The sequence below is a fragment of the Molothrus ater genome, chromosome 9 (genome assembly GCF_012460135.2).
Source record: "Molothrus ater isolate BHLD 08-10-18 breed brown headed cowbird chromosome 9, BPBGC_Mater_1.1, whole genome shotgun sequence".
NCBI classification, from domain to species: domain Eukaryota; kingdom Metazoa; phylum Chordata; class Aves; order Passeriformes; family Icteridae; genus Molothrus; species Molothrus ater.
This window is the reverse complement of record NC_050486.2, coordinates 9,528,296-9,555,632: the sequence shown is the minus strand read 5'-3', so window position 1 is coordinate 9,555,632 and position 27,337 is coordinate 9,528,296. Positions and strand designations below refer to the sequence as shown.

Genomic DNA, 27,337 nt, shown 5'->3' with positions numbered 1-27,337 from the left:
TTGCTCGCAATGTGATGTGTCATGTAGGTTGAAGTGAATTTCTTTGCCTCAAGGATCAAGTGCCACTTTTCACCAAAAACGTAAGAAGATTTCACTTCATGTTTGACTCCTTATTCACAAGTACTGCAGTCTTTGAATATCGGCTTTTCTGTCAAGCTGGAGGATGGCGATTCATAAAGTTAAACTTCATGTGGAGTGGTACCATTTTAAAAGAAAACTCCTTCAGAAAATATTTCCAGGGATTAGAAGGGAATTTATAGTCAAAAAACAGACACACTGACTCCAAAATAGCTGTTTCACATTTAGCAGTAAATTCACTATTTGAGACAGATCTCTTCATTCTTCCTAAATTTCACTGAAATTCAAAGTAGAACAGGACTAGTTTTGAACTCAAAGTTTTGTGGGCTGGAAAAAGTGAGTTTTCTGCTTACCTGTGGTCATGAAATATTTATCAGTTTCCCAGTTAAAAAAAAAATAGCAATGAATGGTATACAGTGATTCATTTCTTTATGTGAAGGACTTGGTATAAATCAGCAACCTAGCATTCAGTGGTCACATGCATTCGACATACTGAGTAATCCTGCTTTATCTTACCCTCAAACAAGCACAACAACGTGGCCTCCCACTAAGTTATTTAGTGCTTAATGTAGTGGGCCAGAAGTACCTCAAAGTTGTTTGGCATAATTAACAGCTCAAGATAGAACTAAATACAAAATTTGTGAGGAAATCTGCAAGCAATCTTATGTGCAACAGTACCAACCTAAATAATTTCTAATAAAAAGTTTTCAGGCAATTTTGGACAAGTGCATCTACTTATCCCAACTTTTCCAATTAAATATCGAGTAAAACCACCTAATAAAACATAACAATGCCCTAAGATCAGTCCCCCAGATAAAGTATATTCATCACAATCCCAGATCCAAAGGTACTTTTCAGGTGTTTTAATAGAGAATTGCAATTGCTATGAGTTATGCAAATTTATTCAGGGGAGGGCAAGGATGGCTTTTGGACTTTGATTAGTGCAGTTTGAGGGGGAAGAGGAAAATAAATGAGATTCAGCTCTGTTTTAAAAATAATTCTGCTGCCAGAAGATACCACCATCACAAAACAGGTGATATCTGTAACAAGCCAGAGAAGATAAAGACCTTTCCTTTCCGACCACAGCTAAGCAAATGTGCAGCTGACAAAGGGTCCCTGAGACCCTTCTGCTGGGCCTTCAAAACCTTCATCATGGTATTCTAGATGAGAATGTTAAAGAGATGCTTCTCTTTCTGAGAAACATCTTCAGCCATTATCAAAGCTCCCGCAGGCTTCCATTTTCCAAGCCACACTAGTGTGGTATTTGGTACTGATTACAGAGGACTTCTCATGGAGAAAACTCCATGTTCCACAGGAATTCAGCAGAAGAGCTTTTTACCACAGCCTTCATTTTCTATTTTAAAGCTATGAAGAGGGCAAGGTATACACTTTAAAAGAAATTTTTAAAAGGAGGGGGGAATGTTTCAGAGGGTCTGTAAAGATTTGTCTGTTTGAGTTGCAGAATAATTAAAAAATAAAATTCAAAACCTTAAAGTACTTAGAGCTACCATCAAATTTAGGGCAAATCCCTTAAGAGAAATTTCTCATTGTGAATCATGCGCTGGACTTGCTTTTGTTGGTTTCTAACACCAGGAAGTTGCCTCCCAAGTTAAAATGCTGGTTTGTTTATTGCAGTATCATAAAAAAAAAATACTATCCAACAAAAGATGTAGTTATTTCTCTACAAAGACACAATACCATTCAATTAGAAAGGTTTATATGATTAAAAGAGAGACACACAAATATTTAATAAATATGTATCTTCCTTTATCAAGTGGAAGACAAGTACATGGCAGCATGCTTGGGATTAGAAGGTGGAGGATGACTAAAATTTTTTTCAATGGAGTGTCATCAAGGTTAGAGATCTCCAGATTAAAAACAACAATAATCCCCACAAAAACCTCTCCAAAAAACAAAGCCAAACACCACTAAAACCTTAATGCACACTGCTTTATATACTTCAAATCATCCTGTTACTTTAGGCTGTCAATTTTTTCCTTACATGAATTCTTACAAAAGGTTCTCCCCACATTTTAAGGCAGAAGGATCTGTGTAACACTTCATTTTTAAAGAAATTAATATGCAATTCTGCATAGTTTAGAGATTAAGAGGGAAAATAGTTTTACAGTCAATCAAAAAGAGTAACAAAAGGAACACAAAGGAGGTCTCAGTTTACCAGCTATGCCTTGTCTTTGCAGAGAGAAATTTTGTCTAGAAGCATTCAAAATGCAGAGTCAAAGCACTCCTCTGCAATGTCAGAACTCAGCATCATGAGGCAAAATATTTTTACTGGATAGAGAGCAATCTAAAAGTTTTCCCCCTAGTTGAAAATAATTAAAATGTACTGTTGAAACCTCTTCAATGAGCCAACACCACTGGCCAGGCTGTAGTATCTGCACAGCAGCAGCACTGCCCAGGCCACGCGCTGCTCTGCTGCCCTTGCCAGTGCAGCTTGTGGTGGAGGAACAAAAAAAAGGCCAAATTGTTTCAGCCAGCCAGAACCACCCCCAGAGTGTCCCAGCCATGGCCTCACTGCAGGTGAGGAGGAGATTGAAACTCTGAAAGTGAAACAAGATGGAGAAGAAGCTTTGACAAGTACAACCTGCCCTAACTTGAAGGCAAGAAGCATTTAAATGTAAATGTCTATAGATGCTCATTTAATTAGTAAAATGAAGGATTGTATGACATACTACTTCAAAAAAACAAGACTTACTGCATACACCAGAATATTATTTGGCATATTATATACTTATGAAACAAGTTTGCCATCTCTGTCCCTCTTCCTATAATGACTTCAAAGAGGAACTACTTTACAGAGCCTGGCAAAAAAAAAGGGTAAAAGTTGTTTAACAGAACTCCTTTCCTGCACCATAAATGAAGGCTTCTACTACACCTATGTCAATAATACAGTCTAGTAAAAAATGAGAACTTTAAAAACGTAAAAAAGAAAAAGCACTGGATACTTAAAAAAGAGAATAGTACTTGTTCTTTATGATAATAGAAAATTACCTCCTTTCAGGGGAAAAGCAGTGGAAGTGGAAAGTATCACTCTCTTTTGTTCTACATCCCTGTATACTTCACTATAAAAAACCCAAAAATACATTTATTTAACTGGTCACATTATATTTAGGTCACCTGGGAGAAATAATGCTTCTGGAAAGGTGCAGTTCATGATAGCTAAAAAATCCTTCACAAGAGCATTTAGGTAAACAAATAAAAAACCTGTTTCATCCTCTCATATTTCTATCTCCTAGTTTTTCAAAAAATACAGGTAGCTGTGTTGAAAGGAGTGAGAATATGAGGCACATTGATTTAGTGAGTCTGAACTTAAACTAGGACATCAAGAAATAATAGCTGCAGGTATTCCCTTACTTCTCTGCTGCCAAAAAAAGATGCAACTCTACTATTTCTTCCTCTGATTACAGTGGTGTATTTGAGTTTCTAATGGTTAAAGAGCGCATTAAAGGAATTTTTTTTGCAGTTGCTGTTCTGTAAAGCAAAAGTTTTAACTTCCAGAATCTGCAGGTGAAGTATTGGAATTTCTCTCCATTTTTCACTCCCAATACTGATGTCACAATAGTGAGAGCACAGTGAAGATTCTCAGGGCATTTCCTCTCCTTCTGAACCCCTTGTAGGATGCATCAAAGACAGACTTGGGAGAGCCAGGAGGCCTCTCACTATCCAGCATCACTGAAATAATGCAGCAGTGACTGTCTGCCCCTTTCAAAGATGTTTTCTAATGTTAGCAGGTATCTTCTGTTCCTTGTTTTAAAAAGAAGAACCTGAAAGCCTAAACCTCTTTTTTAATTGATCTCTAAAGTGAAAACCTCTGAAAATTGAATGCCTGAACTCACATATCCTATTGGCTACCCATGGATTTTATTACCTGATGGCAGTTCAGAACAGTTTTTCTATCTCGCTTCTGTTCTGCTCCCTGACAGCCTGGAGAGCTTTTGCACACAGTAGGCCGAACTTTCCAAGAGGCAGCCAATAGCAGCCATGCTGAAAGGAACTTTGGGGCAAATTCTTTAAGCCTTAATCCATCTGCTCGCTTCTACTTTAACACCTTCACAGTAATTTACAGTATTTTCACCCCTACAATCATTATTGAATTTAAAAGGAGGATGAATTGGAATATCTTCTTTAAATTGCATGCCAAAGTAAGTCTATTGCTCAAAAGAAATAAACAGAGCTTCCCAACTTCTATGATTTAAAGGGATTTTCAAATACTTCCTACAGTAAATATGAAGCACCATAAAAATATATTCTTAACATATTTAAGTAATGGTATGGAATGTAATTAAAAACTTTTACATTTGAAGTTGAATGAAAATTCATTTTCCTGTACTATCTTCTAGTTAGGTTTCTTATAAGGAGCCTTCCGTTGAATCAGAAATAAATCTTTACCTTTAAAGTAGGAAATATGAAGAATGGATGAACCAGATCCAATTACAAGCACACACACAACGGAAAGTACGCTAAAAGTAATTAAAAATCCTAGAGGACAAAAAATTATTGTATTAAAAGGTGAGGTATAATCAGGGTACCTGCAGTTACTTTGAACCTGGCAACTTTAACAGAGTACGGTTTAGATAATGCCCTATTAAAGAGAGTCTTCATTCTTTTGGAAAAGGGCACAAGAGGATCCTTACAATACCACATAAAGTAAACAGGAAATCTAGATAACCTGGAAACTGCTAGTTATCAAGAGTTCCAGTTGGAAATTATGTACTATAAGACTAAAGATAACAAAATGTTGCTACCAATACCTAATCCTGTTAGAACTGTAGCTTTTCATATCAGCACCTTTTAGATTAAACTGAGGCTATATCAGGAATCTTACCCTACATTGGTCTAGTATTTATTATAGTCATTAATCTCTCTGAAATATGCATTTAAACAACCTACATGTACCAGTGCACACAGCACTGGTAATACATAATCTGACAATTCAAAGAATTCAGACTGTTCACTGATGGATCACCTTTCTTTCTAAAGGAAGCACCCTAAACATGGAAATTTCCACCCTTTTTATGCAAAACCACATCAAAAACTGAATACAAAGATCAGGCTCAATATAAGAATATTTTCTGGGACATGACATTGAAGATACTCAAGTTTGGTATTAAAGAGACTTGTATATTGTTTTCTTTTTAATTAGAAAAATTTCTAACCCTATATGCTGCACATAATAGATCTAGACACCTGATTTTCAAATGTCCAAAATAAATGAAAAAGTAATGCAATTTTATTCACAGCTTTGCTGTGTAGGGTAACTTTTTCGTGGCAAAGAAAATGCCATTTCCATAATAAACTTCATTGGGAGCTCATGAGTTATTACAGCTCTGAGCTAGGGAAAAAACTTGATAAAATACCTTATAGGTACCTGAAAGTGCACCTTCAACAGTTGTCTCGACTTTTCCCTGTTACAATAGGCATTTGAAGTGACATCTGAGCTATTTATTTTCAGTAAGAAGCCAAGCACTTGTGTCAAGTAGCACCACATTCCACAGGTTGTCTCATTTAAAAGCTGTAAGTCTAGCTAGATATTGGCATGCATGATTCAAAGGGACAGAACTCAGTACTTAGCAGGGGAGGGAAAGGCATTTAGAAGATAACAGAAGTCCAATTATGAACTGTGAAAATATAGAAACTCATTGAGGAAAATGGGAGAAGCCTATGCTTAAGGTTACATGCATGTGCTCAAATATCTCACTTAATCAGTCAATAAAAGAAAGAATAACTGCCAGGAAACATTTTAGCCTGACAAGGTATTGTAAACAGCATGGTCCTCTTTTGGGATATAGTCTGTTGTTTTCATAGTACAAGCTACAGTCAGTGGAAAAAGTTATGGGATATAATGTTGGGGTGTCTTTGAATTTACTGAATTCCTTCCAAAATGCCTTATGGTGGACTATTTAGTATTCATCACCATGCTTCTGTGGAGCAACGGCTGTTAATCCTCTAAAATATACAGAAAAGGAAAAAACATCAGCTCTACAAACAAGCTTATTTTGTCCTATCTTGTCATTTTTAGCTGAAAGCCCAACAGCTCACCTACAGGGGGAAATTAAATAGCTAAAGCAGGAATTTACTGTCCAGTGTATCAAGAATCAGTGAAACAAATTCACTTTTCTTCTCTTTTCAAGGTCAGACAAGATGACAAACAGTCTGTATTACACAGTTGTATCATATAGTCAGCATGCCAGACGATGAACCCATAATTCAACAAGCCCAGACTTAAGGTCCAGCATAAACACAGAGTTAAGTGTGCTTCCCAGTACTTCTGAATATTGCATTCAGTCACTGCTGCTCCCTAGGAAAACAACCAATCCCCCAGCCACACAGACAGAAACCTCCTCCTTTTCCTGCACCTCCAACCTCCCCCTCCAGGGTAACCCAAAAAACCAAAGAAATCAGAAGTATGGCAGGCAAGGGCAAGGCTGAATTTTTGTCTGTGCAATGTGGAGTTACTGAAATGTACTTAACAGCTCAGTCAGATAAATAGCACTGCTCTGGTTTTACACTGGTACAGAAGAAATGAGGGTCTAACTCCCCTTTTGTTGTTTAACTGATTTTAACGAGAGGAATTGGGAGGGGGAGAGAAGGGTTTCCAACTACTTTCTGAAAAGGTATATTTGAAGGGAAAATGCAGTCTTCAAAAAGGAAGAAAATGGAAAGCTTTTCCTCAGTTTCCTTTCATTTCTTATCTTCCTAAAATACATATATACAGTTTGTTCCAGGAAATGTCTGAAATGCCTTCTGGTAGCTTTTACATAAACATGAAAATCTCCTTTTGAGTTCAAAGAATTTCAAATAATGACAGAGGAAGAGTTCTTGGACTGTAACACGGATGTAAACAAAGGTCACGAATCACTCTCAATAATTACAATGCATATCATTACTTTTTGACTTCAGTCTGCTATCACATAACTGAATTAGACATGAGCAAAGCTCTACTGTGCCTCCAGAGTGATCTGTTCCTGTACACTAAAACCAACAGACCCCAGTTACATTTCTCAGCCAGGAGCTAATGTTTCTGGGTACATGTTGCTGTTTCATTTGTCAGTAAAGCCTTATTTACTTGCTTCCTGTTATTAATTATGGGAAACAGGATCTCTTCAAACTGTAGGAGAGGCTCTTTTAACTCCTGTCTGGACTTTTCAAGACAAAATATTGATGAGCCCTTTAATGTTTGTGCAGTGACACAATCTGAGCAAAAAAACCCCCATCGTTACCTCAAACAGCTTAAGGCTCCTTATCACACGTTCACAAAAAAAAATCCTTTAAATCACTCGGGCTCACATCCTTATTGTTAGTCACTGAAGTAAGGTTTCCTTTCATAGTTGGATACTTTCTTCATCTGTCACACTGATTAATTAACAACTCACAGTATGAGCCCTGAGCTTAAATAGCCTACTGAAACGAGGAGGAGAGATCAACTTTAATATTCCATAAAAAGCTGAAGAGGAAAAATGCTTTCCTTACTATGAAGGGATCTGTCTTCTAATAATAAAAAATTAACTAATTTCTGTTCAGTTACATTACATGAGGAGATGAAAGCACCCAGCTTGTGAAGGAAGATTGCAGGAAAGGATTAGGACAGAAGTTGGAGAAGACTTCAGCATTTTAAATTAAACTGTTGGTTGGTCAGAAATAACCAAGTCTTGAACACCAGCAAAATTATTTTCATCATCATTAAGAAAAGCCAGTTTATCAACTCATAATGAGCAAATCTATAAAAACACAGTACCATTGCCTGTAAAGATCTATGGGGAAAAGGCATGCAATTACATGAAATGGAGAGCTGCTAAAACCTTAAAGCTAAAGCTGGTTTTAGCCAAAGTATTTGTTGTTCTCTCACACACACCTCTTTCCCAAACTGTTACAGTCTGGTAATTATTTCAGGAGTTTGACTTTCAACAACTGCAAGTTCTCCCCCCTTTTTTAAGCCCCTCCACTACTGCTGAGTGGGCAAAAATTACAGATGCAAGAAAAGCTGACAAATGAGTGCAAGGCCCCTCCTCTCCAGTGCCTCGACAGTCAGAGCCCCTGCCAAAACATGCCTGAAAGCTAGTGAGGAGACAAAGACACAAAGATTCCATTTTTTCAGGGAAAGTAGATTTCATGTAGAAACTGCTAGGGAGAAGAATAGCACACAGGCACACATGTAATCTCAAAAGCAGAGCAGGAATGAATGTTTCAAGAAAAAGGGAAATTATATATGCTTATTGAGTAAGCTCAACAAATGCTATTTGAGGCACAGCTCTTTTTAAACTGCTAAGTGCTACAGGGGGTAGGAGAGGCAAAGCTCCCATCAAGTCAGAAAAAACATTTTCAGCCATGGAGAACCTTCAGTTTAACACAATTCAAAGTAAGAGTTCACCGCTGTTGCTCTAAATGATCTGATAATGCTGTAGTACACAACCAAAACAAAGTAAATCCAGCTTTTCAGCTCAAATCTGTTCAACTATGTTTACTATTAAAAGATGCTTCACCCAGGGTGTTAATAAAGACGTAATGAGTTTAAAAGCCTGGCACGTAGGCACATCCAAGTTTTCGAGCTTTTCATAACAAGTTTACTACTTTCATGAGTGGCATTCCTCACTGAGCTGGAACAGGTCTGCCTCTGAGCAGGAGAGCGAGGTGAATGCAGTCAAGCAGAGCAGGAGAAAAAGCAACAATAGGATTTCTTCTTGAAACTAGTCAAAGTTGGGGGAAAGTCCAATTTATGGTGAGGAAGATTCAGGACAACTCAAGATTGTCACTAATTTATAAATAAAAAAGGATATTCACAACAGCATATAAGATTAAATATTATTTAAAATGTGATTCTAGTCCTTCAGGACTCAGTGGCAAAAGAGGCTAGTGTTAAAAATAACATAACCTCCCACCAGATGGGCAGTTTAGGAAGTAGAAGTGTAAATTGGAGTTTTTAGTCATCAGAAAGGTTTTCAAAATGGTCCCAGCTCTGGTAATTAGTGCTCATCATCATGTGGCCTTCTTACAAACTCTCCACTTGTAATATACTTTGGCTTATGGGAGGCTGCTTCTACAGAGGCACTCAAATTCAGCCAAAGTCTTCCAAAGTCTTGCAGCAGAACATTAATGCAGTATAAACAGAACATATAAAATGTTATATAATAATCATTCTAAAAATGTGAATAATGCCCTGAATCGACAGGTTTGTGACTGAGGATAAACAACTGCTGAGAGCACTCTAAAAAGCCCCTCAAGGGCCCTTTGCCTTGCAGGAAGGGCCATGGACAGAGAGCTCAGCTCTCTGCTGGGTTCACCCTCATGTTCCCCCTTCCTTCAGCCCATGAGGATGTGGCACATTTCTGACTCTGAACCCAGGTGCTGCCGCTCTTCCCCTTCTGTCTGCTCGTGAAGACTGCTCTGCCAAAAGACTTAAGAAAGAAAGGGCCGGTAATCCTTTGACTAACTAATGAATCCCCTTCAGAATATCAACACTGATTGTTACAAAAGGATTGGGGATAGTCCAGAACGATTTATTTTAAAAAACCCAAACCAAAACCCAACCCTATTCTCCACATTATACCTGAGGTGAAGTACCAGGAACATCAGAAAACTTGAACACTGCCCATTTTAATTACATATCCACATTCAAATTCTCACAAACTGAATCCCAAACTCTTCCTCTACCCCATCCACCCTGAAAGTAGAACTGCTGTACTTGTACACATAAATCAAGAATAATATGACTGCCTGATTTCCAGGAGTATTCCAAGATAAAAAGAGATTTAGTTCTGAGGACAGATTCTAGAAACGCTGAGAGAAGAGCTATATGGAAAAAAAAGGAGGACTGCAGTTAATGACTTAGGTAAGAGAAACAGCAGAGAATGAAATAAGATTTACAAACAGCTACAAACATACTTTATCTTATACAGCTGGTAAACTCATTCTTCAGAGTATCATTACAAAGTAATCTTCACAAAGAAAACTCAGATTATAGAAAGAGTGCAGCAGTGAAAATTATTATCACTTGATTTCACACATGTTCTGTCACTCACCTAACACTATTCCTATCTAAATACTTTTAAAGATGACTTGAAAAACAAATGTTAACATTATTTCAACCTATAGAAGCTGCTGAAAGTCAACATGAAATCTTGCATCTGTGTCTAATGTCTGTCGCTGCCACAGAGCTCATTTTAATGGCCTCACGTCCAGGCAGTGTGTGGCACTGGGCTTGAAAAGGAAGGAGACTTATGTTTTCCTTGGCACTGGTACAGCATAGGTCCTTAGCATGAAATTTATTAGCATTAATGGGCATTGTGTAATTAAAGCACTGTGCTTTAATGCCCTGAGGGGTGATGGGGCTTTTTCATGTCCTATAAAATAGACAAATAAAAAATGTGAGACTTTTTAAAGCTATTCAAAGAATTCAAACGTGCATGTCCCCCCATTAACCATAATAGAGGAGGCGTAGCTGAACAAGATGGATCCGAAATTCTCAAAATGTCTTCCATGAAACCACAAGATGGTTAATACTAGACACCAGGTTTTTTGAGAACATGGTATGTAATTACAGTATTTTGCAAGGCCACAAGTTCTTCAAAAAGTAACTATTAGACCACTAAAAAGTATAGATTTGAAAAAAAATATTTTTAGATCTAATATACTGTACTTAGTACTAAACCTGTTTAAAGGAGTCCAATTTAATAAAGTGGCTTTGAGAAGCAACTCAGATATTTGTTACTCGAGCCCTGGCATTTTCTTTCCTGAATGCCAAGAACTTAGAAGGCTTTGAGAATCCCATCACCTAACCTACTGCACTTCAGTGACAGGGGGAAGCATTTATGTAGTTCCTCATGTGCTTTTGAATACCACAGGCTGAGATTGGAATAATATTCAGAGCTACTAAAAAACTGCAGGAGTGGTGCCGGTTTCATTAGGATTGATGCATGTCAGCAGTAAAGATCAGACTGTTACCTAGACCTGCATTTCAGTAGTTAAGCAGGATTAATTTTCTGTAAGAGATAAAAACCAACATACACAGGCCTAGTATTTGATTTTTCAGAAACTGATCTTGCCAACACTTATCTGTAGTACTGCAAAATAATCTTGGAGCTCATTTTCTGGCAATTTTTTATTGTATCATATGATCCTACATGAACAGCAAGTCCAAAGAGCATGGAAAAAACACCACTGATGTAACATTTTAGGATGCTTAAACTATTGAAAATATAAGGACTAATGACAGTATTGTGTCACGTCTCAATATTCTGAATAATCTAATTGCACTTAGAGCTGGCTTGAAGTAAAACTTATTTTATCTGAAGAAAAAGTTAGTATAGATTCTACAAAACCACTAAGACCTTTACAGTGACACTAGTAATTTTTCCTAGGGGAATGTCAAGATCAATTATTGGCTGATCTATTGGACATATCCTGAGGTGTCAAACAAAATTCTTTATTTCTTTACCTTCTAGACAAATCACCACAGAGCAGCAATGAAGAGAGCTGAGGGCAATTTGACCAACATCATCTGTGTCGGTTCCCCAGAAGTCGATGAAACACGTCTCCAAGGTACATCCCAGACCCAAGTTGCTGTGCCATTCAATTAGTAAATTATTAAAACAAGATGTTTTCTTCGATTACATTAAGATACTGGCAGCAGGGAGGGCTATTACCTTCCATCGAGGAGCCTGTCTTTCCAAATTATGCTGTTTATTAACACATCATTAACAATGCACCACCTCAGCCAAAATGATCAGTGGTCTCAGGTACAAAGTAAAGATCATTACAGAACAACACCACCTGCCTCATTTGAGCAAATCAAGCAAGTACATCTGAATCACTGACTGCACAAAAATATTCAAATGCTAGTTTTCATCCTCAGCTTTGTGCCTTTTTTGCTGAGCCCATAAGCCTTCTTCTGAGGAAGCAAGAGAACCTTGAAGAGATAGAGTTAAACAGAGAAGTTCTTAAAACTAAACCATTTTCTTTTCAAAAGAACAGGACCCCCGGTAAATGATGCCTTTTAATACAGCACATGAAAATTTCAATTATGGAAATCATTATTCTAGGCATTATGTGCCATTTTATATTCCCAGCAGGATGTTTTTCATCTCATCAAGAGTTTCCAAGTCTGTTTAGTGCTCCTGTATATGCAAAACACATTTAAGGGCCCCCAAGAAGATCTGTTAATTAAAAAGCCTAGTCAAGTGGTCAGACAGATTGGAACTTGAGGATTATAGGTAAGATGGATGAAATGAAGGCTTGGAAATTATAATTTCTCTTTCTGTGGTAGCAGCCAAAGCAGCTGTTATAAACTGGGCAAATTAAAGATTTGGCTGACTAAGCCACCAGTCTGGAAACAAGACATTGCAAAAACATAACAGCAAGTCATTTGCACCCCACTTTTAAAAAGCCAAAAGTGCTGACCATTTCTTTTTTACTCTCTTCCTGTTATTCTGATCTGTCACAAATATCCTCCAGCTGGTACCCTTCCAGCCCTTGTTCGCCAGTTCTAGTTTCCCACCCCCATCTTAGGGAGTTAGTAGTAATTCCCAGGACTGTGGACAAGTGCTCCATAGTGGGAGTAGTCAGCAAACAGAAAAGGACATGTTTAAAAGAAGAGCAGGTGAAATAACAGAGTTGAAGTTCTATTCTTTTTTTTTTATATGAGAGTTGTTCGTGTAAAAACAGTCTTCTCATACTGAACAATATTGATCATTCCTTGAGAGCTGTTTCATCTGCCCAGTACAGTCAGCATCTAGCTACAGAAAGGTCTCCATTTAGAAAAGCCAGGTTGCCACCACACTTTCCAGATACATTTAATAAATGTCTTGTAATTGACTATTTTCAGGGGGAAAACCTCCTAACAATCCAACCTTTTTTCTTTCTACATTTTCTGGTCTGTTTTCACAAATAGTCTTAAAAGGGCTAAAAATAGTTTTTGCCATGAGCTAATGAGGCTATGCATATTTTTTCCATATCAGAAAGTGGTGAAGGATCTATAAATAAGTTACTTAAAGACCCCAAAAACCATCCCAGAACAACCCTTTTTCTTTTCTCAACAGCAGATATGACTTCCTTTTAGAAGCAAAATAAACATTAGTTGCTTTGTTTAGACAGCTTTTAGGTCAGTGTTACTAAGCTAGAATTTGTCTCAATTTATATTAACATAAACCTGTGGCTATTTTTGATCTCATTTTATACCTCATGAATGAATACCTCCCAATCTATTTCCTCTATGTTTATTTGTATTCAAGACAAACTCATCATTTCAGATGTGTGGTGGATGAATTTTTAAGTGTTGCCATCTCAGTACTACACTAATGATGCTGCTAATAATATTGCTACATTGAAACGTTGCATCTGATTTAAAGCACACTCAAGCCCTTTGCAAACAATTATTCATTAAATACATTTGAAAACTGTTTATGAGATTCATACCATAAATCTTTAACAGACACAAAATTGATACAGGCAAGCTGAGCACTCCATTTTTTATCAGCAATTAGTTTTAGGTGGCATGGGGCCTTTGTCTGATGCTTTTACCTGAAACAAATCAATTGCTATTTTGCATTTTCATACAAGTCTAAGAGCATGAGAAAACAGAGGAAAAATTCTAAAGGTTAAACCCCATATTCAGTACAGTCTCTCCCCCGCCCCTCTGTTATAGTGGGTATTTGAGGAGGTTCTTTACATCTCCTCCCACACAGTTTCTCTGCTTCATAAGCAGAAAGCAGCTGCTGGTTCTTTCAAGTCTAGCGGTTAGTTGACATTTACCAGTAGTTTATGGTTTTCATTCTACCTTAGCAAGGAAAAGAGCTAGAATATCAGCTTTAAAAAGTGAATACTAAATCTTTCTATTTTAATCCCCTCCCCACCCCAAACTGGAGGTGCCTGCAGCCAAGATTTTTGGTGGGACTTAAGGAAGGGGCAAAAACAATCTGTGAACCAGCACAGAGAATAGGACCAATAGGTCCTGGCTTTACTGTTAAAATTCTTTCCCCTGGCAAACCCCTCAACGCAACTCTTGACCAGTAGTGCTGATTTAATTTCCCTTTCTATCCCACTTCCTAAAAAACTGCTGTGTACAATGCTGGTTACTTGACAAACAATATATGACTTGACAAACTTGGCAGCATTATTTAGAAACTGCCATAAAAAGAAAGAAAAATCTTGCATTTATACCTAGGATATGATGGTAGAGATGGGAGTAATGAGAAAGGTCTAGGGTACATCACAGAAAACACTATTTTCCAGAGGAGGGAGATAAAACTCAGCTGAAACATACAAAGAAAGATGTTATGTCCTGCAAACATTGCCTAGCACACTCACATGAAAGGTTACCCCCCACAGTTTAACTCCCCCCTCCAGGCACAAGCACACAGGCTGTGACACAGTCCTGACGTCTGACTTTGCTCTCAGAAAAATGCACTGATATGGCTTTGTTTAAGGTTTGTCTTTCTGAAATTTGTCTTGAAAGTAATGAAAATTATCATTTGCTAAATACATGAAATTAATATATCAAAATACAGATGAAAAATAGTACTGTCCTGGCCACTGTTTCAACAGTGGAAGGCTCTTGCTAAAATAATTTTCAGATTTCCAGGTTTTTGAACTCATAATAAACAAAATGTAGCCAGAGATGGCTCTCTTTTAGGGCACATTTATACACAGGGTAATCAGGAAAACAGAGGTGATGTGATAAACAAAATTCCCCCCAAATCAGAAGGTTAAAAATGCCATGATTGCAGTTGTTAACAACCTGCTAAAACCCCCAGTAAACCTAAACTCAGAAGTCACTTAGCTGGTAAGACTGCATTCATTTCATGGACTTTTTCAGAGCAGAAATACAGAGTACAAAAAACTTTTATCTGATAATATTTACTAACAAAGAATTTTAAAGAGGTAACATTAACAGGATTGCTGTAGATGCAAAAAGGAACTTGGAACATGCAATTACTGGATGGCTCCAAACTTTACCTAACGCGTTTAAAGCCACAGAAGTAAACTATCCCAGACAGCTCAGCACGCAGACAGTGCAAGAAAATGCCATACTGTTTTTTCCAGGTATAGGTCAGGACATTTTAAGACATCTGTATTGAACTGAGTTTCTTCTTCCTAAATCGAGTTTTCCATGACCGAACATTATAGAGGCAGTTATAAAAGCCATACTGGCTCCCAACATCTGCAGGAACTCTGTAGTGCAGCAGTTTGCTGCACACATGTTAAACAGGCAGCACTAAAAACTATAAAAACAGGTCAAAGCAAAATGAAAAAGTACTTGAAATGAAGAATTTCACATCAATAACAGGAAGAAAACATGGAGACAACCTTTTCTGCAGGTCAGCAAGCTAAAAGCAGTAAGGGAAAAAGCAGTTTGCAGTTATCCACACACAATAGGTCTTGAGCATTACTTCTTTTTATTATGTATTGCACCTACAGGGCACTAGATTTTTCTAAACAGCAACCAAAGCATACTTTCAAGTCCATCCAACAAACATCTGAATGAATGACATCGCAGACTGAAATATTTCAAAGAGATCAAACATACACCAATGGTTACCTCTTGTTCCCTTGAATTAAAAGTGAAGAGCAGCTTATCTGGAAAGCAGAAGCTAATTTTAAAATATCTTTTCTAAAGAATAAAGGAGAAAAGCATCAATCTTTAGGCAAGGTGGGAAATCAGCTAGAGATGGACTGCAGTGTCTGTTTCTTTTTGCAAAATAGTGATTCAGAAGCACATTCAAAACCACATTTAAGTGGTAAACATTAAAACATGAAGTAATGAAAGTGAGGATCAAGGGAACATGATCCAAGGATCACCTTTCTTGCCCCACTGATAGAAGCTTTAGAGAAAATCAGATCTATCTGTATTCAAGTACATTAAAAAATGATCTGGAGTATCTTAGCACACATGCTTTTAGACAGATATTTGACTGATTTCAATTAGCATTTGTACTTCAAAAGAGATGATGTAAGTCAGAGCAGCTAAGATTTTTTTCATGTTTCTGTATGAATGGAAAAGAGATCTAGACACATCAGACTGACACAGACACATCAGACACATCTTCCAAAGAGAGTCACTGTGGCTTTATGAAGAGGATTTTTTCCCCCTCAAACTTGTTTACTTCTGTTTGGTTTTGAATTTTTTAAAGAAGCTCTCACATTTTAAACATTAGCTCTAGTTTTCCACTAAAAGTAAAATAAGTACACCTACAAGTGCACAGACAGCAAGGTGTTTCTTTGCAATACTCAGTAGAATAAACACAAGAATTTTTCATGGCTCCAGAGCTCTTCAGCCACAGCATCCTCCTTACATACAGTTGCTTCAATTTCATTATTGAGAGCAAACTATAGCCTTATTATACTTTTCTCATTCCCGGACAACATGAACAATGGATCTATGCATTACTGTTAAGACTGATCAGAAAATAACATTCCTTTCTCAGAGTGACAAAAAGATTTTTGAAATTTTATTATTAGACTAAAGGGAAGCATGTCTAAGTTATTTTAATTTTCTTTTGGGAAAAGGAGCTTATCATAAAAGAAAGAGGAAGAGAAAACATAGGCAGCATGATCACTTTCCAGATAGATAATCTGATCATCAAGACTTGCACAGAAAATATCAGAAACCCAGGTTTCCAAGCCCTTCTCCAAAGACAACAGAGCTCTGACGTTCTGGATGCACACCAAAACACCAGGCCATCAACCCTTCTAGGGCAGCAAGGGGTTTTTTTTCCTTTTCTCACACAAAAGGCCTTCCCAGAAAAATTTCCATTAAAATATGTATTTCATCAACCTCCTGCATTTTCCCCACAGAGGAAAAAAACTATTCAGTTTTCAACCAGATGTAGTTACAGTTTTGCATAGAACTGCAATTGCAGAGAAAAACTAACAGAATGAGAAAAACAAAAAAACTTCTGTAAAGTTCTGGTAATACCTTTAATCATATTACAAGCTTAACACATTACATTAATTTTTTAAATTAACACAGTTGGACTTTTAGATCAAACAGAGAAGGAAAAAAAAGATTTCTATCCAACAAAAGCATGTTATAAAAACACTGCTGCTCAAAACAGGTCAAGTATTTTCTTGTGCCTCTAGACTAACAAATGGGATTTTCCATAAGGTAGTCATTAGGTGTTTTGTCTTTATTTTTGTTACTTTTTAAAATGGTAATATTTAATTTCTACCCCTCTATTTAATACACTCTAATCTGTATTCCTAGAAATAGCAATTTTCTTAAGACACTTCTTTTGCCATTAGTTGTGATAGGATTGTTTTCTCTCATGTTTGCATTTTGCAGACCACAAGACTCAGAAGATCACTGTGGAAGAAAGACACTGGGCCAACCCCTTCTGTTGATATGACACAAAGTCCAGCCCAGTTTGGCGTTCCTTCCACCCTGAAGGAGTCCCACATCAGGTAGTAGAAGCTAACTTACTTCTTTGCTGTTGAATGACTACCCATTTTTTCCCCAGCCTTCCTCATTAGGCAAAATTAACATTTGAATATTCTGGAGAGCCTTTAAAATCCTGCTGTCCAAGGGCCACAATAAAGATGTGGGAATTCCACCAGTCTGGGGGAAGAAGGGGGCTGGTTCTGCAGACCCCCACACCTTCCCTTTCTCACAGAGCCAAGACCATTAGAACTGACAGGGCATGCAGAGCACAGGAGAGAGGGCTAATTGAGTTTAAAAGCTGTGTAGCTGCAGTCTCATTTAGGAAATGCCTCCAGGCCTGCTCAAGAGTTTAGTAATAAACCTAGACCACAAAGCAAACTGAATGTTCAACTCTACATGCCCAGAAGGGAGAGAAGATCCTTTTCTCCACACTCCTAAGCTCATGTTGTTAGCCCCTCCAATCTTTCTCCCACAAAGTAGCATTCCAGGAATCATCACCATTTTTCTTATCCTGAAGGCAGAACTGCATACTGTTAATAGTTTCTATAATCTTGATTACAAATTTCTATTACAATAAAACATCAGTATCATCACATCAAATCAAGAATCTGTCTTGCTAAATTTTGCTAAAAAAAGTCACTTTCAGCCTAAGCCAATTTGGAAAATAGAAATGGCCACAGAGAGATTCAGAACAGAAAAAAATTCACATTTGATCTTTTCTGTCACAAGTGGCAGCTACAGTTGGTACATGACAAGATTTCTGCCCTAACCAACTGATCACTAAGGCATTTAAATCATCTGTAGAGATAATTTAAAATGGAATAATCCACAACCAGAATATTCACAGTATTTAATGGAGCTATTAAGTATGGAAGGAACCTGGGACCAGCCCCCAACCCAGTCATGAATACATTCAAGAAATTTGAATAGATGCACATTTGACCATAGTAGGACATATTCTGAAATAATACCAAAAATATGGGAACAACCACAACTAAAGGTGTTCTCACATGCTTTGTTTTTACTGACTCCAAGCTTTATTAAGCTTTTAGTGTCCTATAAAAACAGCTCCATGAAACAGCAGGAGAAATACCAAAGCTGAACATCCAGAAAAGCTTACATTGATACAAACTCTAATCATGACTAGAGCAAGAACTCGCACGATTAAATTGAAGGGTCTCGAGCCCAAGCTCATTCAGGAGAAACTGAGGGAACTGGGGTTATGAAGTCTGGAGGCTCAGGGGAGAATTTATCACTCTCTATAAGTACCTTACAGGAGGCTGCAGCAGAGCATGTCTGAGTATCAAGTGTCCTTTTTCCCCAAGTAACGAGTGATAGGATAAGAGAAAATGGCCTCAAGTTGCACCAGGGGCCATTTAGATTTGATATTAGGAAAAAATTCTCCACCAAAAAGCCTGTCAAGCATTGGAAAAGGGTTCCCAGAGAAGTGATGAAGTCACCATCCCTGGAGGTACTTAAAAGACACACACACATGGTGCTCTGGGACAAGACTTAAGTAGCAGACCTGGCAGTGTTAGGTTTGCTGTTGGACACGATGATCTCACATGCCTTTTCCAATGTGAATTATTAAATGAATGACAGGTTCAAATCACTGGCTGTTTTACCACGTACACTGCTTTAGATAATGGCTAATTCCTTCCTTACATGACACTTAAAACGTCATAATTATATTCTCAAATCCAAGTGGTTCTTGCCATCACCTGGGCCATATGAATGCATTTAAAGACTGAAATCCATAATAGAATTTCCTTCCTAATGTATACACACATTCCTACAGCCACAGTGAAATTATTTCTACAGATACAGCATTATCAGAGAGCCAAATTGTATCCTTGCTGTCCAACAATTACAGCACTGCTCCATAGAGCAAAAACAGGAACATCTGGAATTCTGTTCTTGTGAGGGCAGCTGGGACTGCACTGCTACATCAGGAAATGAACTGTGCTCAGGTTATAAAATATACTTGGGGCTGATCACAGAAAACTAACAACCATCCTGGTATTGAAGAAATTACTTGTGTACAAGGTATAAGGGAAAATTTGTCAAAGTGCATGGTATGTTTTTCTGACATGGAGAAATTGTGCAGATTCACTCTATATTTAAATCCCATTGAGTGTGAATAGTTCCCTTTCATTTCAGAAATTATTTCCTAAGTAGGAAAACAGTGTGATAACTAAGACTGATTTTACCAAACCTGCCACTAAGGAGAGTTATTTCACTAACTCATACTCTGATCTAACTAAAACCAAGTTTGGGTAAATGCTATCTGTCATTTCTCTCAAGTTCTGCTTTGGTTTCATGTTAATCCTCAGAGTTTGTGACAAAAAGTGCAAGACAAATTATTAGCTTCACTTCAGATAAAACTTAAAAGTACTGATCTCAGTAGCCAGGAATAGTGGCCTACATAAAATCTTTATTTATTAATATTATTGAGTGTAGTGGTTTGAAGTGGCTTGGTTTTTGGTTAAGGGAAAAACCAAGCAGGCTGGGCCAGCACTGAACCCACTACACTGAGAAAGAAATAAACAAAGACAATTGCTTTCAGTTGGCCAATCGTACCATTTTGTATTTTATTGACTGTTCTGATCAAGATTCCTTCCAAGATCAAAACATTCATAAGATACCTTCTTTGCACATATTGCACGTGAATATTTTGGAAGAACCTGAGTTGTTCTATGAATGCACAGGTTTAGTAGAAAGCCATTTTGATGATCACAGACTTGAAAGACCCTGGTTCTATACACTTGAGACACACTAGATAAAGAAAATGCCCAATAAGTTACTTCTGCTAAGATGCAAAGTTGCTAAATTAATACAAAATTAATAAGAATTAATTATTCTTCTTCAATTCTATTTACCTTCAGTATTAAGTAGATGCATGTCTACTCCATATGCTTTGAATATTATGTATTATTTGTTTTTAAGTGAGAAAAGAAAGGCATACCTAACTACCCACATTCAAATTTGAGACTTGTACTATAAAGAGAAACCACTTTGCTGAAACTCCATACCTATGCCTTTAACAACTTTTAATATTTTGTTATAGTTCATGGAGTATAAATTGGCTTTAGGTTTTGTTAACACTCCATGAATATTTTGACAAGAGTTCATCCACTTAGCCAAAATTAGAAGCAGCTAAGTATTTACATGGTATAGTACCAGACCTACACACAGTGAACCAGTTTAAAAGGGGGAAAAAAGCCTCAGTGAGATTTTACAAAGACATTCGATCAGGATAAAGAAATAATGCAACTATTGTAACAGTCTCCTGTTAGAAATGGTGGAGCACTTTAAACGAGTTTTACTTACACAGCATTTCTTCTCCTCCTTTGAAATATGCTCTGAAAAAAGCTTCACAATTAAGATATTGTATACATTTTGCAAGGTTTTCAAAGATCAGGAACTGTTTCTGGAAAGACTCACTCCAATTTGGCAAATAATTAGAGCAAACATTACACCAAGGTGCATTAAATGTTTGACATCTGTGAGGGTACAGAAACATGTGCTTACGCACAGTTAAATTCACTAAGAAAAACTCAGATATAATTTTAAATAGGGGCATGAAAGAAAAAGGAAAAAAGAGAGCAAGGGAAATGACAAGTTTAAGCAGTAGAAAACATTACAACAGCCAAGTGGAAACAAATGAGATATTATAGCTGGTGTTCAGTCACAGGACTATGTGTAACTCTGTTACAGCTGAGCACCAAGAGCTTCTGGTGAAACTAGTGCTGTGTGTGACTTTAGGAAAAGGATAAAGAAGCATATTCAAAAGACAACGAGCACAAAGAAAACACAGTCATGACTATTGACAATGGTGAATTCTGTACCGAATGTGTGAACAGGACATGAGTGAGGCAAAATAGAACCAGCCCCCCTTTGCCTGGGATTTTTGCAGTGACATAAGCCAAGCAATCTAAACAGAAAATGTCTGTGCTAGGAGAAGAAGACATAAAACACCACAAAAACAAACTGCTTTCCTCATGGAAGAATGGTAACTTTGGACAACATTTGGCATTACAAGTTCAAAGGGTTATTTCATCTGCATTTTAAGTACAGACCCAGAGATTTTACAGTATTCCTGTCTCCACACTATTGTTTTGTGTGCCATTAATGGCATTTAAATTATAGACCTGCTGCAGCCATGTAGTCAAAACAACACATCACCCGATGAGACACTGTATTATAATGTCAGTGTGTCTGTGTTTTAGCTGTGCTTTCATATACTCTACTTCTCTTCAATCACCCTTTTTCTCTGCAAAAGGATAGATACAAGAGACAAGTCTATCTTTAGCTCCACAAAAATTTCTTACTCAGGCAGCTGCAACACTTCATTCATCACATATCCAAGTCTCCTGTTTACAGCAATGAAATTTTTAGACATACAAATAGTACAGAGGCAGATTAAAAAAATCATGGAGAATTTAAAAATACAGGATATGGCTAGGGAGTCAGAAATAATATGCTTCAAAGCAAAGTAATTTCTAAACTATATCAGGAGGGATTCTCTCATTTCTTTTGGGTTATTTTGAGTATTAGGTATTTTTTGTATTTACTTCCAGTGAAGTATTTCATATTTGCTGAAATACTGTTTCCCAGAAGCAAAATACTGTATGTCTTGACCTTCACATACAGTTATTCACAATGACAAATATTGATTAAATAACAACTTATTCTTTGACAGAACCTTAAAAGAAAATATATTGACATTTCTAAACAATTGCATGACTAAATCTGAAACACTTCTTTTTCTAACTTATACTAATAAAAAGCTAAACTGGTCATAGCAAGTTACGGAAGAGCTGGGTACCAAATCCAGAATTTTAGCCAGCATTTAAAACTTTTTTCAATCTCAAAAGCTTCAAGCAAGCTATTTCAAGGTCACAAAACTCCTGAGGGGTGTGTGGGGAGACATCTGCACCTATAAGCTGGTCTGCTGCTTGTAGCCCTCAAATGGGCTATAAGCCCATTGTAGCCATCTACATTGAGATGAAATATTTATATATGGAACAGTCTTCAAGATTCCATTATTTCCTACTTTCTGCGTGTGTAATTCATCATTTCAAGCACTCAGATTCTCAAAGTATTCACATTAAGAAAAAAATGCACAATACTAAGTTAGTCAGCTAATTTTATTCTGTATTGGCTTACTTTTAATGTCATATGCAAACCAGCATTGATTTTTGCTTATTAAAGACATAGTCTCAGTTCAGAAAAGATAAATATCAGGAATTCATGAAAACTTTCATGCATGTTCTAAACTTGCCAAGAACATCTAGGGCGACTGAGTATATTTAGCAGGTCAACTAAACTTTTACAATTGTTTCTGCTGAGCAAGGGAAGACAAAGCAGCCTACAACTTTCTTTCAAAATCTTGAAATTATTTTACATTTTTCTAAATGAGAAAACTTTTAATATCTCAGCAATGTAGCTTCTTTATTTCTTTGTTTCCCCCCTCAATGTGATGTGATTTCTCTCCTCCTACACTCCATTTTCAATATCATCCCAAGTTACAATGATTTGGCATTGGACAGAGGACTTATGGAAGCATAACAAAATTCCACCCAGTTTTTCACTCATCATTTTTCAGTCAAACCACAGCAAAAGGCCACCCCACTGTAGGCATTGGAGAAATTCATGCATATATAGGAAGATCCCAAATGTTTGGGTTTTTTTTCAAGTGTCACTAATCAAAAGGATATATTTGCTATTCCTGACCTTTAGAACAGAAAGCTCAGTATCATTCAGATACAGAGACACTCTGGACATAAGTTGGAAGGGACCTCAGTCCCTCACTAGTCCAGTGTGCTACTCAAACCTGAGGAAAACCTGGCCTTACCCTGTGCTGGGTGATGTGTCCAAATGTGAAGTATCAGCAAGACAGAGGATACCAGCTTCCCCTCACATGTCAGTAATAATACAAGGCAAGATTTTATATATTTATGTGATAAAAAATGTACATAGGACCTTATATTAGACAATGACTGAATTGAAAGAAATATACATTTTAGCTGTAACATTTAACTACTCTTCGTGACATGTGTTCTCCTTGGTGAAAAGAAACAGCTGTAGTATGTCAGATACTACCCGTGGTAACTACTGCTAAATGCACTCAATTTACACTAGATCATTAGATAATGGTGTATTAGGTGACTTGGCACGATCACCAAACCTTGATATGGGTGATCCTTTGCAGATAGTTTCAGTTTTTGAATCTGACCATATTTATCAATGCCCCACTTATATATAATTTCTTTTCAATTCATGTCATTCACTACAACTACCTCAAAGGCTCTTAAGGAGTTGGTGAAGTCAGCCTAGACGAGATTCATTCCAAGTACTGATGGTTTGTTCTGACAATTCACACAGAAAATCCTCCTTGCACAGAAGTAATCATCCTTTCCTAAACCCAGCACAGACATTTCCATTTAACTTCAGTGAGAGCAAAGTGAAGTAACATCAGGCCCTTTTCAAACCTGCTTTGAAGACATACTTTTTAGCCCAGAGGTAGCCCTGGAACAGCTCACTGTTTATATTATGTTTTGAATGTATCAATCCCCCCAAAAGAATCTATTAAAAGATACGTAGTTTGAATTCTCAAAAACTGGAGGTCTTCTGCATAGAGCTTGCCTCCTTTAGTTGATTCAGTAAACATGATCTCTGACATTTAAATAAGGGTTAAAATACCAGATATTCTCTTCAGACATCTTTTCAAAAGATGTGGTATTGCCTGGCAAACATTTCATTCCTACTCAAAATCAGCTGGCTGTAACCTGTGTTTCAGGTATAGAATGAAAGAACTTGGGAAAATTAGAATACCTTTTACTCTGCCCCATGCTCCAAATTGGGATATCAGGTCCATTTTTAAACTTACTGATATGTCCTATTGATGAGGCAACAGGAAATTCACTGACAACAGGAAGAGGACTGCATTTGAACACAAACCAAAGTGAAAATGAACAGTACCCTCTGCATTCCCTCTTACAAATCACAAGCTCCATGTTAGACTATATATTTCCAAGCTTTTCAGGGATATTAACGGTTGAATGCATTCCATTTTACATGTTGCTATATGTTTTCATATCTTTTTCCTTTTAAATTGAAGGGAAACACCATTTTATTATACCATTTAGGATGTATCACAAAGAAATGGGTGTATTACATTTCCAATGCATGTGTTCTTCAATACTTGTATAGAAAACCACAAAATTAAATATTTGGGTCGGTATATTTTCTAGCAGATATTATTGGTGGCGTGCTGATACAAATAAGCCTTTACAAAAAGCAATACAAATACTTTTGTTTTCCTCTCAACTACATAGAAAGTTTTTGCTCTGTGAAGTCCAACAAACAAAGAAAAATATTTGACACTGTAAAAATCCTTTTCCACTCTTGACCATCAGAGAAATCTATTATACTGTGTCTCAAAGACCCTCTTTTATTCAGACCATTCAGTCATGTTCTTGGTGACCAACTTTTGAATTTCCTGATAAGATATTTCTGTGTATTCATGAGTTACAAATTTTTCAGCCATTTCCCTGGTTTCTCCAGATAAACTCTTTCAACCACGTCTTCTAATTCCAACTTGCATACGATGATAGCCTGACTGTCTGGAATGCTTAATTGCTACAGACAAAAATCCAGCTGCACATGTTTAATCATTTCCTTGCAGAGTCCGAAATAACCACCTATGTTCAGGGACATGTGATGGGACCGATGGGGACACAAGGAGGTAGAAACTATTCCTCCTGTCCACACTTTTCACTGCTCACCACCACTCAAATCCATAGGGTTGTAGAGAAACTTGCAGCAGGCCTACCATATCTATGATATTTAAATACTGTTATAGATTTAATGATATGAAAATCGAATAAATTTGAGTAAAATTTAAGCTACTACAGTAGAAAGAGTTTGCATATCAGTTCAATAATTAATTACTTTTTTAATCAGATGATTAGATATCTTCTGGAGGGAACGTGAATTCGCATAATTCTGTTTTGCTGTTCATCCAGACACCTCTTTTTAAGCTGCAGGTTTGGACAAACATTTTCAATCACATACCTGGCAGATGAAACATTATCAGCTTTCATTATTAATGCCTATGTTTGAGTTGAAGAAATATGGAGAGAATACCTGAGGAGTAAAGAAACCAAAACCAACTCCAAAATAAAAAAGACTTTCCAAACCCACAGAAACATCTATACTTGCATTCTGGTCCTGAAAAAATACCTAATATAGGAAAATCTTTCTGATTATAATTTTCCCAAACATAAGAAAAGCAGGAAACTATGGAAGTGCAGTATGATGAAAATGCCAAACCTAAATAGAATCACAAGTGAACATCCATGAAAATTTTAACAAAAAATTAAATGAATAGTGCACTGAATTATCTTCAGTTTATAATTACCAACTAGTCATAAGCCACAGACACATAACCCCTTGCAATGCAATTGCCCAGCTGCCACAGTTCACAACAGAGAGAGCTCCCAAGGCTATTATTTCCCTTTTTCCAGGGCATTTCTGCAACATATTTTTGAGTTTTATCTTCAGAGTCCAGCTGGAAGCACACTTCTGTTGGCAGCCAGTTTTCCCCTACAAACTCCCTCCCCCATGAAGGGAAAATGCAGAATGGTGGTGCAGTGGTAGGAGAAGCAGGAAAGTAAAGGGGGAAAATACAATCAGAAGCAGTAGATGCAGTTGTTCCACAAGACCTGTGTATTAGGCAGCATCTTTTTAGTCATAATAACTCTTCATAAGTTATTACCTCATATAAGCACCTCATCATAAGCTATTACACACCACACCTCTCACAAGAATAGGCATGTTTGCCATGTTTCTGTGCTCTCATTTTACATAAGCAACCTTTGTTCTCCTTGTCTCAAAGTAACAAATGCAAAATCAAATGAAAGTCAGCAGGATTCATACTATAGCACATTTGTACAAGTAGTTTTTCCACGTATGCCCAAAAGGCATCTAGTGAAGAGTAACTAAATTAATTTCAATTACCTAATCTTCTGAACTATAAACAAAAATCAGCATAAAGTTTCAGTAATAAAGCAGTCAAACATGAGTAAGGAAGCTCAAAACTCAGTTCACATCTTTCAAAGTCAATTTACAAGGAAAATACCTTAGGAAATCCCCACCTGAAAAGCCAAGTGCTCCTTTAATTAGGCCAACTCAAGTTGACATACACAGAGTAGAAGAAAAGTGCACTTTTTAAGGTTCAGCTTTGCAGATAGGAAAGGCTAAAACTCTCTTACACTGAAGGTAAATTATAGCATCCAAAATAAAGGCTCTAAAAGGAGAAAAACTGTCTTAAAGTTTACAAGTTGCTCCCACTAGTTATTCTCCATATTAATAATCTTTAAACAAGAAATTTCTCTCAGAGCTGTTTTCCAACATTCTATCTCTATAAAAGAACTTGTACGATGCAACAAGCCTTCTGGTTTTGTCTGTCTTGTTGACAGATTAATAAACCCTACAGTTTGCTACATATAAATATTATTTTCGTTTATATTCTCAGGTTTAACTTTCAGTGTAAGATTTAGCAAAAGTTAATTTGAATTCTAAAAATCCTTTTCAGACCCTCAAATTCATATGCTAACATTTTCAGCTATCAAAGTCATATGCATAAATACTGGGCTCATGCCTTTATATTTCCAGAATTAGCAGTTGAAGCTAAGCTTTTTGATAATGGAAACAGATTTTGGGGCTCTGGTTTACCTGCTGAACCTCTTCCTGGAAAACCATGGAGCTGGAGAAAACACATCCTTGCATGCAGATTTCTTGGTTGTGCAGCGTCACACCTCACCCAGGAGCTGTCATTTCAGCAGAAGGAGCAATATCAACTCAGAC

At 37.0% G+C, this 27,337-nt stretch overlaps 1 long non-coding RNA gene across 2 annotated transcripts in view; it reads left to right on the top strand.

Annotated features, from left to right (window-relative positions):
• Positions 1-27,337, top strand: part of LOC118689647 (uncharacterized) — a 62,544-nt gene that overhangs the window by 19,475 nt on the left and 15,732 nt on the right. For both annotated transcript variants that reach the window (XR_008508530.1, XR_004980661.2), the window contains exon 2: positions 17,369-17,487. This is a non-coding gene — a long non-coding RNA (uncharacterized LOC118689647). The remainder of the gene's footprint in view (positions 1-17,368; positions 17,488-27,337) is intronic.